The sequence below is a fragment of the Ochotona curzoniae genome, unplaced genomic scaffold (assembly GCF_017591425.1).
Source record: "Ochotona curzoniae isolate NIBS_2020 unplaced genomic scaffold, NIBS_Ocur_1.0 contig_3432, whole genome shotgun sequence".
NCBI classification, from domain to species: Eukaryota; Metazoa; Chordata; class Mammalia; order Lagomorpha; family Ochotonidae; genus Ochotona; species Ochotona curzoniae.
In genome coordinates, this window is record NW_024465859.1 from 10,440,710 (window position 1) to 10,453,185 (window position 12,476).

Below are 12,476 nucleotides of genomic sequence, written 5' to 3' on the forward strand. Positions count from 1 at the left end.
AGAACCCAGCAATCAAAAATTTCTACATAAGGTTCTTTAATCACATTGATTGTTTCCTGCAAGGGGACACTTTTTCAAGGGATACAGACCAGGAAAAGCAGCACTTTCATTCAGTATCCATCCGTCTGCTCAAGAACTGTCTAATGGAGGGCCTGTGCCATGGCAAGCAGTGTGCTAGGCACTGCAAACATGGTGTAGAACGAGAAAGAAGCTGCATTCACTCTGTAGGATTTACTACTAAATGTGGGAAAACAGGTATCAAATAATAACAGAACTAGCTTTGTAATGACAGTTTTAATGACTGCTATAAAAGAAGCTAATACCAAGTATAGGTACTCTGCCACACTGTGTGTGGATGGTCTTCAGTCTTCATAACAACCTTCTGCAGTGGCTGTTATCACTACCCTGTCTTACATAGGAAGTGACAGAGGCACAGATCTTACCTGAGGCCAAATAGCTAATGAAAGCTGAAGTTCTGAGTCAAGGATTTGGAGTCCAGGCTTCAAGTTCCTGACATTGCACCATTTTGTGTGACGTGGGGGAAAGAAGAGTTATTTATATTTGAAGGGTATGATTGCAAGCTGGGCCTCAAGGGTAAGTTGGTAAATTGAACCAAAAAAAAAAAAAAAAAGCAGTGGGAATATTGTAGAATTAGGCAACAGAATGTAAAAGGATGCTGAGGCAGGAAGGTATTTGGCCTTGGAGGGTCCCAAGGAGGCCAGTGTGACTGGGCAGGAGAAAGAGGGAAGGTTGGGGAGTGGGGATAGGGCCAGAGCAGGCAGTACCTGGAAGATCCTAAGATCCTACAAGGAATCTGGAACCAAATCTTGAGCAGAATGGGAGCTCCTGAAGGGCTGACTGCATGTGGGCTGAGTGTGGCTGCTGCAGGCACGCTGCTACGTTCAGGAGCAGGGAGGGTTTGCCCCGTGAAAGACTAAGCCTGTTGTAGAGCTGGTAACCAAGCCCTTCTTCCCATCATCTTCTCTCAGAGTAAGTGGATGCTATACCCGTCTGCTTCAACAGACCTCTTTTCTCTGCACAATTAAAAGACAATGACATCAAGGAAAGACTGGCGAGACCAAAAGTTCATTGTCACTTTAATCTTCAGTTTTAATTGGGACCTCAGTTACCATGATTGATTTTGACATTGCCCAAACTATGAGACCTCATTATGATTCAGGAAGTTGAGTGAGGTATTTGGTACTACAGTTAAAATGCAGTTGGGACACAGTCCTATAGCATAGTGTCTGGGTTGGTTTGAGTCCTGGCTCCACTCCTGATTTTAGCTTCTTGCTAATGTGCACCCTGGGAGGCAGCAGGTGGCAGTGGCTTCAGTACTCTCCCTGTCACCTGTGTAGGAGATGTGGATTGAATTCTGGGCTCCTGGCTTCATCCTGATCCAGGTTTAGCTTTTGCAAGAGTTTAGTAGAGTGTGTGTATGCCTGGCTTTCAAATAAAGTCTTTAAAATGGGAGGCTTCCAAGTGATAAAACTTTTTTAAAGAAAAAAAAAGTCCCTAAATGATGATAAAAACTCCTAAGATATTTAGTTTTATGTCTATAACAAGACAGTTTCTATGCTTTTAATGTTTAAAACTGAATATCATCTTTTTCAGTGAAAAGAAAAAATTTTTTAAATAAACAGGAATGATGTTACCATAGAGAATGACAATCCCAAACAAGACCCTCTAGGTTCTGCTGATTCTGCCATTGAGGAGCAGGGCTGGAATCGTGGGTAAGAGAGAATTTGCTTGTGAAAAGCGTCACCTTAAACTGCAAGGATGGCTGATGCACATCACAATCAAACTTGCCAAAGGAGAAGCTGTGTGGTCTAAAGGCCCATGTAACCCACCCAAACATCTCAAACCCACTCGTGACTGATCTTTGGTAATCTCATGCTTGAACTTTTTTTTTCTTTTTTTAAATGGTAGGAAGTAGACAGATGCGTATTCGTAAATGCTAATTGTCCACATAGAGATACGGTGCGACATCTGAGCCCAGTACACAGAAAGGAAGGAAAAGGCTGGAATTCTGTACTACACAGGGAGGGACCTAGCATCCCCAGCTTCCAGCAAAGCAAAGGGAGCAGAAGTCCCATAAGCAGTGTGGCGTCAATTCCACAGTTTTTGTCAAGACAAGAAGGGATAAAATTTTTGGAATGACGAGGATAAGGGATTCTTTCCCTGTTGTGTTTTCAAGGCATTCTGCTCTTCTTCCCTATCCTCTTTGCACTCTGTTCCCCCTTCCTCATCCTCCATTAGGAACCAAGTGGTGATCTGATAGATCCAGTCAAATGCTGTCTTTCAGAACCATTCCTGACGCACATGCACCTGCATCAGAATGGTCAGAAAACCAGTTAAAGCAATTCTCTGGTTCCTCATGCAGGCAGCTTCTTCCTGCTGGCTTCTTCTGCAATTGACTTGAATAGGTCCTCAGATCTTTCCAGATTTCCATATGATTCCTGTAGATTTTGAATGGATCACCACTCTCATCCAGATGAAATACTTTAGGGAGAAGCTTATTTTTGAAGTAAGGATTTCCATTAAAATAAAAATCAATTCTGTAATCTGATTTAATATTGTCAAATTCTGTCACTTCAACTCTGGGTCAGATAATGTGGTGCCTCCTCATCCTGTTCCTTCAGCAGTTAACTTGTGGATGGTTGAGAGATCTTGTCACAACAAAATTTGGGATTTTGGGTGTCGATCCTGACGTCTTCAGAACAAATGATTGGCAGAGTTTGTTGTATTTGTTCTAATTTCAAAATTTCACTGTCTTTGCTCATTATGCTGATTGCTTTGTTCTTGTGTCAGTATTTTCAGTTGCAGTTGCTTAATGCTGCTTCTCCCACTTGAGCAAACCCTTAGACATGGGAGTGTCTGCTGGGTGGTGGGCAAGGGCAGGAACTAGCCTAGACATCCTCATTTGTGCCTGGGTAAAGAAGGCATTCGGAGGTCATGCCTCAAGGAAAGCCCATCACTTAGCACCAACCAGGAAGAAGCTCAGAGAACTCTATTTTTTTTTAAATATCCACTCCAAATCTCTACATTAAAAATGGTAACATTGGGATCAGTGCGATAGCTTAGTGGCTAAAAGTCCTCGCCTTGCACACCCGGGATCCCATATGGGCACTCCTGGCTCCTGGGTTCGGATTGGTTCAACTCCAGCTGTTGTAGTCACTTGGTGAGTGAATCAGTGGACAGAAGATCTTTCTCTTTGTCTCTCCTCCTTTCTGTACATCTCATTTTCCAAGAAAAATAAATAAATCTTTTTAAAGGCAGCATTTTCTTTTATTCAAGACAGATATCCCAATTTCCTGTGCATTAAATAGTGTTTTCATTTATTTATCGATTCAGTGAATATTTGCATTCCCTGTGTGGCTCATGTCAAGAAGCAAAGTAAATCAGACCTAAAGCCCTGCACCCCCAAGGCTTGGGGTCTGGTCCCGGGGCAGTGTTGTTATCACACATGGCCATTCTCCTCTATTGGAATGTGTTCCCTTATACAGCAGAACAGAGACTGCTGATGGGATAAAGTTAAGGATTTTAAGATCCGGCATTACCTCAGATTATCTGAGTGGGCACACTGTAATTCTGAGTTCTTACTGTAATGGAGAAAAAAAAAATAAAGGAAAAGAAGAAAGAAAACAAACCATGCTTGGTTTTCAATATTGTTTGCATTACCATAAATCCCATTCCTTTAATCCCCATTTTCCATGAACTTTTCTAAAGCACCCTTATGAAGCTGATGGGAGGTAAGAAGGTGTGAGTAGAGAGAGAGGTGGGAGAACAGAGCAGAGTGAGGTGACCACTGCTGGAAAGGAGACCATCTGCCAAGGAAAGTGGACAGCCCCAGGGACTGGCAGAGACTAGGAGCAGATTCTCCTCCACAAGGGCCTCTAGAGAGGAATACAGAATGGCCAGCACCTTAATTTCCTCCTGAGGAAGTCCGCTGATGACTCTGATCACCATAGCCATAAGATGCTTTTGTGTCATTATAAAGAGATCTATGGATTTATTTGAAAGTCAGAGTAAGTTGTTGAATTATTATTATTTTGAATAATAGTTTGAATATAAAAGAGAGCTCTTTCATCTGCTGAATATGACTGTAATGGGCTAGACTGGGTCAGGTTGAAGCTGGAGGCAGAAACACCATCCAGGTCTCCCAGGTGGATGGCAGGAGCCCAAACACCTGCACCAACTTCTGCTGCTTAGTTCAGGCCATTAGCAGGGAGCTGGATTGGAAGTGAAGCAGGGGGATTCAAACTGATGCCCCTATGTGTTGCCATTGTTACAGGCAGCAACTTTACCTACTGTTCCACAGCACCAGTCCCTACTTCTGTCAATTTAAGCCCATAAATTTAGAAGAATTTGTTACATCACCAAAATAAAACAAGGACACAGCACTGTTTCTGGCCAGACTGTGGATCAGGACAGACATTTTTATTCCCTACAGATTTGCCCCAAGGCGCAGAAGCAGCTCAGGCAGACACTCACACTCCTCACTCAGCGGGATGCAGCTCCCCTGCTCTCCTGTAGGGTCCACGTGACAGTCTATACATGTGATCTGTCTTAGGTCATGTATGTAAATATTAATTACCAAAACATTTCTTGATCATTCTTTTAGATTGTGACTCCTAGAGGTAGTCCTACCACTTACGTTGCTCTGTATGCCCTTGATCAAATCACATGCATTTCTGTGCTTTAATCTCTTCATCCCTGAACTGGGAGTAATAGAATCTACTCCAAGGGTTGTGAGGATCAAGTGAATTAGGCATGGAAGAATTAAAGCCAGTGCCTAGCGCATAGCAAGTGCTCAGAAATGCCAACAGCAGTGAGGGTGAGTGCTGTTATTGTTCTCTTTAGGGCTTAAGCACTCTGCAGCATGGGAAGGACACTGCAGGGTCAGGCGTATGCATGAGTTGACAGGAGCCAGTTGGGGGAACATTGAATTAGGGTGATGAAGGCTGAAACGGAAGAAGTGTGTAGACTTCAGACACTTGAGAGGAAAAAACAGCAAGGCCGGTGAGCTGTGCAAAGGGGCTTGATGTACCAAAGATGACATGGTCCAAAGCCTAATGGGGACATTTGATAGTGACATGTTCATACAATATGAAATGAAACCTCATTTTGTTTCTTTCCCCACATACCGTTTTTTCCTACTGTCATATCTATTCCCTTACCAGAATAAAGAAACATCACAGAAAGAAAAACTGGGACCAAAGGAGGAGCAGGGATACAAGGATGAACTCTCTGGCAACACCATCATGAAAATAGTCTTTCTGCCACCTGAAGTCTGGATTTGGGGTTCCAGAAGGTGAAGATGGAATTGTATTTTGGATGGAAAGAGTGAGTGCAAAACAAGCAAAAAGAAAAATAAATAGAATTAAAATGTCTATCTTGATTTACTCAAATTAAATAAATGTGTAGCATTAACAACTGGGCTTTTTGTTTGTTTTAATTAAATGCTTGTGATGGGATGGGTCTGGGCAGCAAGTGGAGAATGAAGGAGGCAGACCCATTGTGGCTGTACAGAGTGGGTCAGGGACTGAAGGGAGAGAGGAAAGCGTGCTGGAGATAAAGCCAGGGAGGCAGTTTTCAGCCCTGGCTTTAAATGTGTCAGCATAGAAACTTCATGATCTTCCTGTTCCATTTGCCCTGGTTCAGCTTGCTACACATTCCAGCTGAGGAGATGGCACATGTATTGCGGGCAGTCCTCAGGAGAAACCCATCTTGCTGGCACATGAGCTACTCTCTCCAGTCCCAATGCTCCAGGAACCAGTAAACATCACCTTTCCACAGAGGAGCTGTCCACTGCTGTCCTCCCCTGCCACTCCTCTTCAATGCTGGCCCACCAGGAACTGGCGAGCACTGCAGTACAGTTCTGATGCAATGGAACAACAGAACACCCCCCCCCGTTTGTTTGTTTGTTTGTTTGTTTACTGCCTTCTGCCTGGGTCTGGCTCAACAGAGACAAGGTAGGAAGGTACACTTTGAAATGTAGTGAGCATTTGAGCAGATAGAATTTGATTTTGGATACAAATATCAAGGAAAATCTTCCTTGACTCCCTGCTCCTTGCTCACTGAAGCATGGGGTGATGCGCCACTGAAAGGGCTGTGGATGGAGCCAGCACAGAGCTGCTAATGAAAGTAAGGGCAGCCTGCCGAGCTGGAGGAAGCAGGACGTTCCAGAAGATGCCCTAGGCAGACCTGCCAGGCTCGTCTGTGCTAACAGAGGACAAGAGCCTGGGGATCTGCTTCAGACCCTGCATTGCCACAAACACATGCCATCACTTTAGCCTTCTTCTCCCTGCTGTATGAAATGAAAGCATGGGAAGAGAAGATCTTCGAGGCCTTCTCTGTCTGATGTTTTACTCTTCTGGCATTTGGAACATTTGTGAATCCTGGGGAGCAATTCAGCAAGGAGTGCATGAGAAAAATTGATGCATTCATTGCAGAGCAATATTTGGTACTAGCCTTTACATTTCTTTAAAGATTTACTTATTTGAAAGGCAGACTTGGGAGGTGGGGGAAAAGAGAAATCTTCCATCCTCTGGGTTACCCCCAAATGACCACAGAAACCAGAGCTGGGCTGGGCTGAAACCAACAGCCCGAAACTCCACCCAGATCTCTGGTGTGGATAGCAGGGACCTGAGCACTCAGGCTATCTGCTGAGGTGTGTTACTAGGGAGCTTGATCAGAAGCAGAGCAGCCAGAACTTGAACCAGTGCCCATATGGGATGTAGCTTAACCCACTACATCATAACATGGTCCCCTAGCTTCCACATTTTAAAAATAGGAATATCCTTTGACTCAGAGGTGTCTGTTCTTGGGGCTTATTCCACAGAAATACAAGCACAAGCATCCAAACCTGCATGTCTGTTAACTGCAGAACCATACACACACACCAGCATGGAAGTGGTTAAATAAAACTACTCTGCAACCATTATAAAGGATGCAGATTCATGCACATTTGCTGAAAGCAGAAAAAAAAAAAAACAACGTTAAGCGAGAAAATCAGACTGCTGGACAACATATGTAGCACAATTTTTTTCTCAAATGAAATCCAGATATAGGTGACACGGTTTGTGTAATATTGATTATATCTGTTTAATGCGTCTTCAAGCAAATGCAGAGAACGAACAGAGAAGATTCCACACTAGACATCTAAGTGACTCCCTCTATACTTGCACAGATATGCAAGGTTGTCACCAGTCACGTGGCACCTCTGTGGACTTATTTTAATTATTTTATATGTAATTTAAAAACCAGTGCTTGATGGAGTCATTGGAAAAGTTTTAAGCATGTTTGTAACAACTTGTGTGTGTGTGTTTCTACTTTTTCAACGGTGTGTTTAACGAACTGCGCCATATGGAACAAGTGTTTTGCAATGAGAAGATAGCATCCAAGATGAGATGTGTTACAAATACACAATGCGTTTCACACGTGGAGGACTCAGTATAGAAGAACAACGAATGATATCTCAATAATCATGCTCTAAGTGAATAACTTGAAAATACTGATTACACGTTAAAATAATTTGAGGATACACTGGTTTTCAATAAACTATATAGTTACAATTACTTCCACCTGTTTTTACTTTTCTCACATGGCTTCTAGGAAACTGTAAGTGACATATGCAACACACCTTGCCTTTCTCTTGGACACTGCTGCTCTTTGGAACAGCATGGAAGAGGGGCCAGATTTCAGCTTTTCGCCTCATCTCCATGGGTGGAAACATGAGCTACTTCCATAATTTACAAAGAGCCATAAAGAGTGTTAACTTGTTAAAATACAACATTTCTGTGTCTTGATTTATCAAGTGAGTGATCGGGGGTGGGAAACACTCCCTCCCATTCGTCTCCTTTGTGCTGGTGCGTGAGGGTCTGAAACAAATGTTCTGCTGTCAGGTTATTATGGTGAGGACCTTGCACGGTGGTGTCTGTGATTTACCAGCAGTTTCTAACTGCCTGACCCTCTTTCTGGTTACTGCTGTCCTCCACAAGGAGCCCTCTGCCTGACAGCCGACCCAGCTGCGCTGGCAAGAGATCCTTTCTCCGAGAGGAGTTAAGCCCAGGAGAGTTAGGGGAACAAAGATAAATAACTTTGAAAGAAATCTCTATTCCTCTCTCCAGTTCCCTCCATTCGTGGTATCAAGAGTCCCCAAAGCCTTAGGGATCTGCCGCTGCAGGCTGAACTCCCTACCTTACTAAATGACAGGGTCACGTTGTCAACGTTCCCCACCCAGACATGTCCGTATCACACATAAAGACGTCCGTGCTACACATAAACATGTTATGGCTATGACAATATCACTTTCAAAGGAGCACTAATCTGCTGAAGTCATCGAGTTAGAAAACATTTGCTTCTCCGCGTCTTCTGTCTGATCTGTATTTGAGAAGCAGCTGGAAAGGAGAGAGGGGCAAGGAGCCGGGAGAGGATTGCAACTTGTAAAACATGATTTTGTGGTGAGTGCTTCAAAAAGCATGTTAGAGTTCTGTTAAAAAGCTCTATTAGGGTTGCATGTTCTGAATGCTATTCACCCTTTGCAGAAAAAAAAAAAGGCATTATAGTCTTTGGCGTACAAACTCACAGAGAAGCAGACCTTGAATCAGTGCTTAGGATGTCAAACTGATTGGATTGCAGTGGATGTCACAGGGCAACTTGAGCAGAGCAAATATCAACTGCAGTTCTCTAAAGCTCAAAGCCCCACTGATCAGTGCTCCCCACACCACTCGTATAGCTTATATCTCCCCCGTCCTGTTCACGTTTGTTTTTTTTTTTTTTTAGATTTTTTTTTTCCATTGGAAAGACAGATATACAAGGAGGAGATACAGAAAGAAAGATCTTCTATCCATTGATTCACTCCCCAAGTGGCTGCAATGGCCAGAACTGAGCTGATCCAAAGCCAGCAGCCAGGAACTGCTTTGTCAGGCCACAAGCAGGGAGCTGGAAGGGAAGTGGAGCAGCTAGACCACTTACCGGTACCCATATGTGATCCCAGCGGATACAAGGTGAGAATTTAGCCACTAGGCTACTGTATGGGGCCATTGTTTACCTGATGGAATGCTCCAGACTGAGCACTCCATGAGGTGCCACTATCCGAGTACCTAACAAACAGCTCTTGATAAAAGGTTCATGTTTACTGCATAAAATAGTGAAGAAATGACTGGACCTTCCACTCAAGGCTCAGCCGTGATGTGAATTACAAACAAACAAAGAACAAACTCAGAATTTGGGCCTATGTTGTGGTAAAGCACCTAAAGCCACTGTTTTGATTGCATAGCTGACTCATAAAAGGAAGCAGGACCCCAGGTGCCAGGAATCAAGTAGGAAGGCTGAGGGAAAGCTGGATTGCAGAACCCCCACACCCACTGCTGCCCCAACACACACACCAGGGCTTGAGAACGGGGACCTCAACAGGCTGTCCTCCAACGGAGCAGAACCGGAGCCAAAGCTTAGCCTTTTCACGCTAGGTCAGCCTGTCTCTAAGCCAGCAAATACACAAAGACCGATCCCACCTCCACCCTGACATTCCCTTAGTTACAACCCTGTGACTTCCCAAAAGACTATTTTCTGTTTCTTTTCAGCTGTAGCAACCTGCTCTCCTAAATTGCTGCTTTATCTGGAGGGGTAATTACAGCCTGTGACTAACAGCTGTGGTTTGTAAACATGAGTTTTACCGTTTGGGTCAGTAGTTCCTGGTCTGTTTTGAACAGCAACTCCTCCGGCTGATCTCAGCATTTAAGAGAGGCACCTTTCCTTCAGGCTTCCAGTTGGCACGCATTGGTGTGATGGACATTGGACGGTTCTATTTTCCCATAACAAAGAGGACAGAGGTAGGCGGTTGGCCAATTGTTTCCCATATCAGGGTGGCTAGGTTGGAGTCCCAGCCCTGTTACTGATTCCAGCCTCCTGCTAATGCAAACGGTAGGCAGTGGAGGTACCTGTCTTGAGTACATGGGTTCCTGTCATCCCCTGGAGACACTGGGGTTGAGTCTCCTGCTCCCAGACTTGAACCAGCCCAATCCTGGCAGGCATTTGGGAGCACAAAGCAGAAATTGGGAGTTCTTTCTCTTTGCCTCTCACTTCAACCAAGAAGGTCGTGTGTTTATGAAACCTGTAAGTGCTGGCACTGAATGCCAGAAACTTTTAGGATGTTGATATTCCTACTGATTATAGTTTTCCCTCTGGAATTTGTTTTGAATATTCCAGATAGTCTACCATGGATCTGCGTTTTATGTTTGAAACAGAAAAATTCTGTTTGAAAATGTAATTTGTAACTATACATTTTAGAGTGACATGTAGATAAAAATCTGTGATATCTGGGGTTTGAGGAAGAAAGTGTCCCTAGACAACACCAAAAGTGCAACCCGTAAAAGATGAGTGAATTAGACTTCATCAAAATTAAACTTTTGGCTTGGGGAAAGACCTTGTGAAGATAATGAAGAGACAAGCTAGAAATTCTTTGCAAGCCGTCCAATCTGACAAAGAACTTCTACCTGTTAAGTAGTTCGACAGTGAAGACAATCTGATTTAAAACTGGGCAAAAGATATGAAGAGATTTCACTGCAAAATAGGCACAAAGGTTCAACAAGCACAAGAGATGCTCAGCATCAACTACTGTTGGAACTCTATGGGAGGCTGTAGATTTGGACTAAGCATCTCAGTGTGGTGCTATAGACAGAGTGTAATCAGAGTAACTGAGCTGTGCCTGGTTACAGAGGTTATATAACTAGATCTGTTCTAACTCCTTGGCTGTCTGATTGACTACACTGTAGCCAATTAAGTAATTTTCTATGCCTCAATTCTGTTTTCTTATGAGTCTCATTTGCTAGCCCATAACAATGACATTGTGGACTGGAATTCAAAGACCCTGTTCTGATTCTGGGAGTGGCCCAAAATGTGACTCATTTCTGCTTTTTTTTTTTTTTTGGTTGTTTGTTTTGTTTTTAACTTGTCTTAAATGTGCACTACTAAGTTTAACGGACCCATGGGATCCTCCTCTGCACAGTTTTGCCATGGTAGGCAGGATCTGAAACTGAACTCCACAGAGCCCAGGGAACATCAGGCAACCGGACGTAAGTACCCCTGAGGTCACTATACAGTTTTCTTGCCACATTTGGGTGTTGTAAAGTCTGCGATTCCAGAGCTCCATGGAGTTGTGATCTGAAGTATCAGTCTCAGGGATTGCTTAGGCAAATCTTTTGTTCCAGGATAGGTTTGGGAATCATCATGGAAACAGAGCTGGGGTGTCTGATTAGCCCAGGCAGAAACTGCCCTGGCTTCAGTGGGAACAGGACTGGGTCAGAAGGCCTCAGGGATCTGACTGAATTGGACTGAACAACCACCCTGGGTTCAGTAGGCAGTTAATTACTTCAGGACAGCATCCTGAGTTCATCTGGATCCACAGAATCTTCTGCAACTCCACTGAGGGTTAGTTTACAATGAGAGAGCATGCAGCCTTGGGGCAGGTATCCAGGTTCTATGTGCATTTGATCTCCAAAGCTTTAATGGTTTAAGGAATCTTTCTTATAAGAAGAACATGAGGGAGTTGAAAATCAAGACCCGGAGGCACTGTACACCTGTTACAACAGCCAAGGTGAAAAACAGTGGCAGCAAAGATGCAAAGACACCGGGTCATGCTACATTGCCATGTCCATGGTACTGCCTCTCTGGATAGGAGTTGGATGGTATGTTAAACTAAATATACACTCATTTAAATCAGCAATTACAAGCCTGGATATTCACCCCCAGAAAGATGAAAACTTGTCCATGAACATCCATACCAGCTATAGTTATGAAAACCTAGATTCAAAGCATAAAATACTGCTCAGCAAACAGAGCAGCTTCCTAACTTATGCTACAATCTGGATTCACTGGCTAAGTGGAAGGGCTGCACACTCCAGGGTTCTATGCGTCGGACAGTCTTTCAAGGACAAAATTTACCAACATGAAGAACAGTGCCACAGGTTGGGACTGATGAATCGCAGGGAAGGGTGTGATTGCAGAAGGTAGCATCGTAAGGTCAGAGGTCATATCTTTCCTGCAGTGATGGTTTCACAAACTGCTAGAATGACATAGAACCACATATACACATTGTAACAGTACTGACTTCCTGATTTCCATTTGTACTATTGTTATGCAGCACCATAACCACTGGGGAAAATAGTACCCAAGATCTTTCTATGCTAATTTTACAACTTCTGGTGAATCTATCATTATTTCAAACTAAAACCCATTCGAAAAATACATGTTCATATAGAAAAAAATTTAGATTATGCAGAAAATACAAAGAATGCTGGTTTAAACCTTCATAATCTTTCCATATCTGTTTTTAAATGTTGGAATTTTTGCTACGTTCTTAAAAGATTTATTTATTTTTATTCGACAGTCAGATATACAAAGAGGAGGGGAGACAGAGAGGAAGATCTTCCATCTGCTGATTCACTTCCTAAGTGGCCACAACGGCCAGAACT

The 12,476-nt window shown here is 43.5% G+C and overlaps 1 pseudogene; it reads right to left on the reverse strand.

Moving 5' to 3' along the window:
- Positions 1 to 2,127: 2,127 nt before the first annotated feature.
- LOC121156491 lies at positions 2,128 to 2,783 on the reverse strand (annotated as a pseudogene).
- Between the last annotated feature and the right edge of the window lie 9,693 nt (positions 2,784 to 12,476).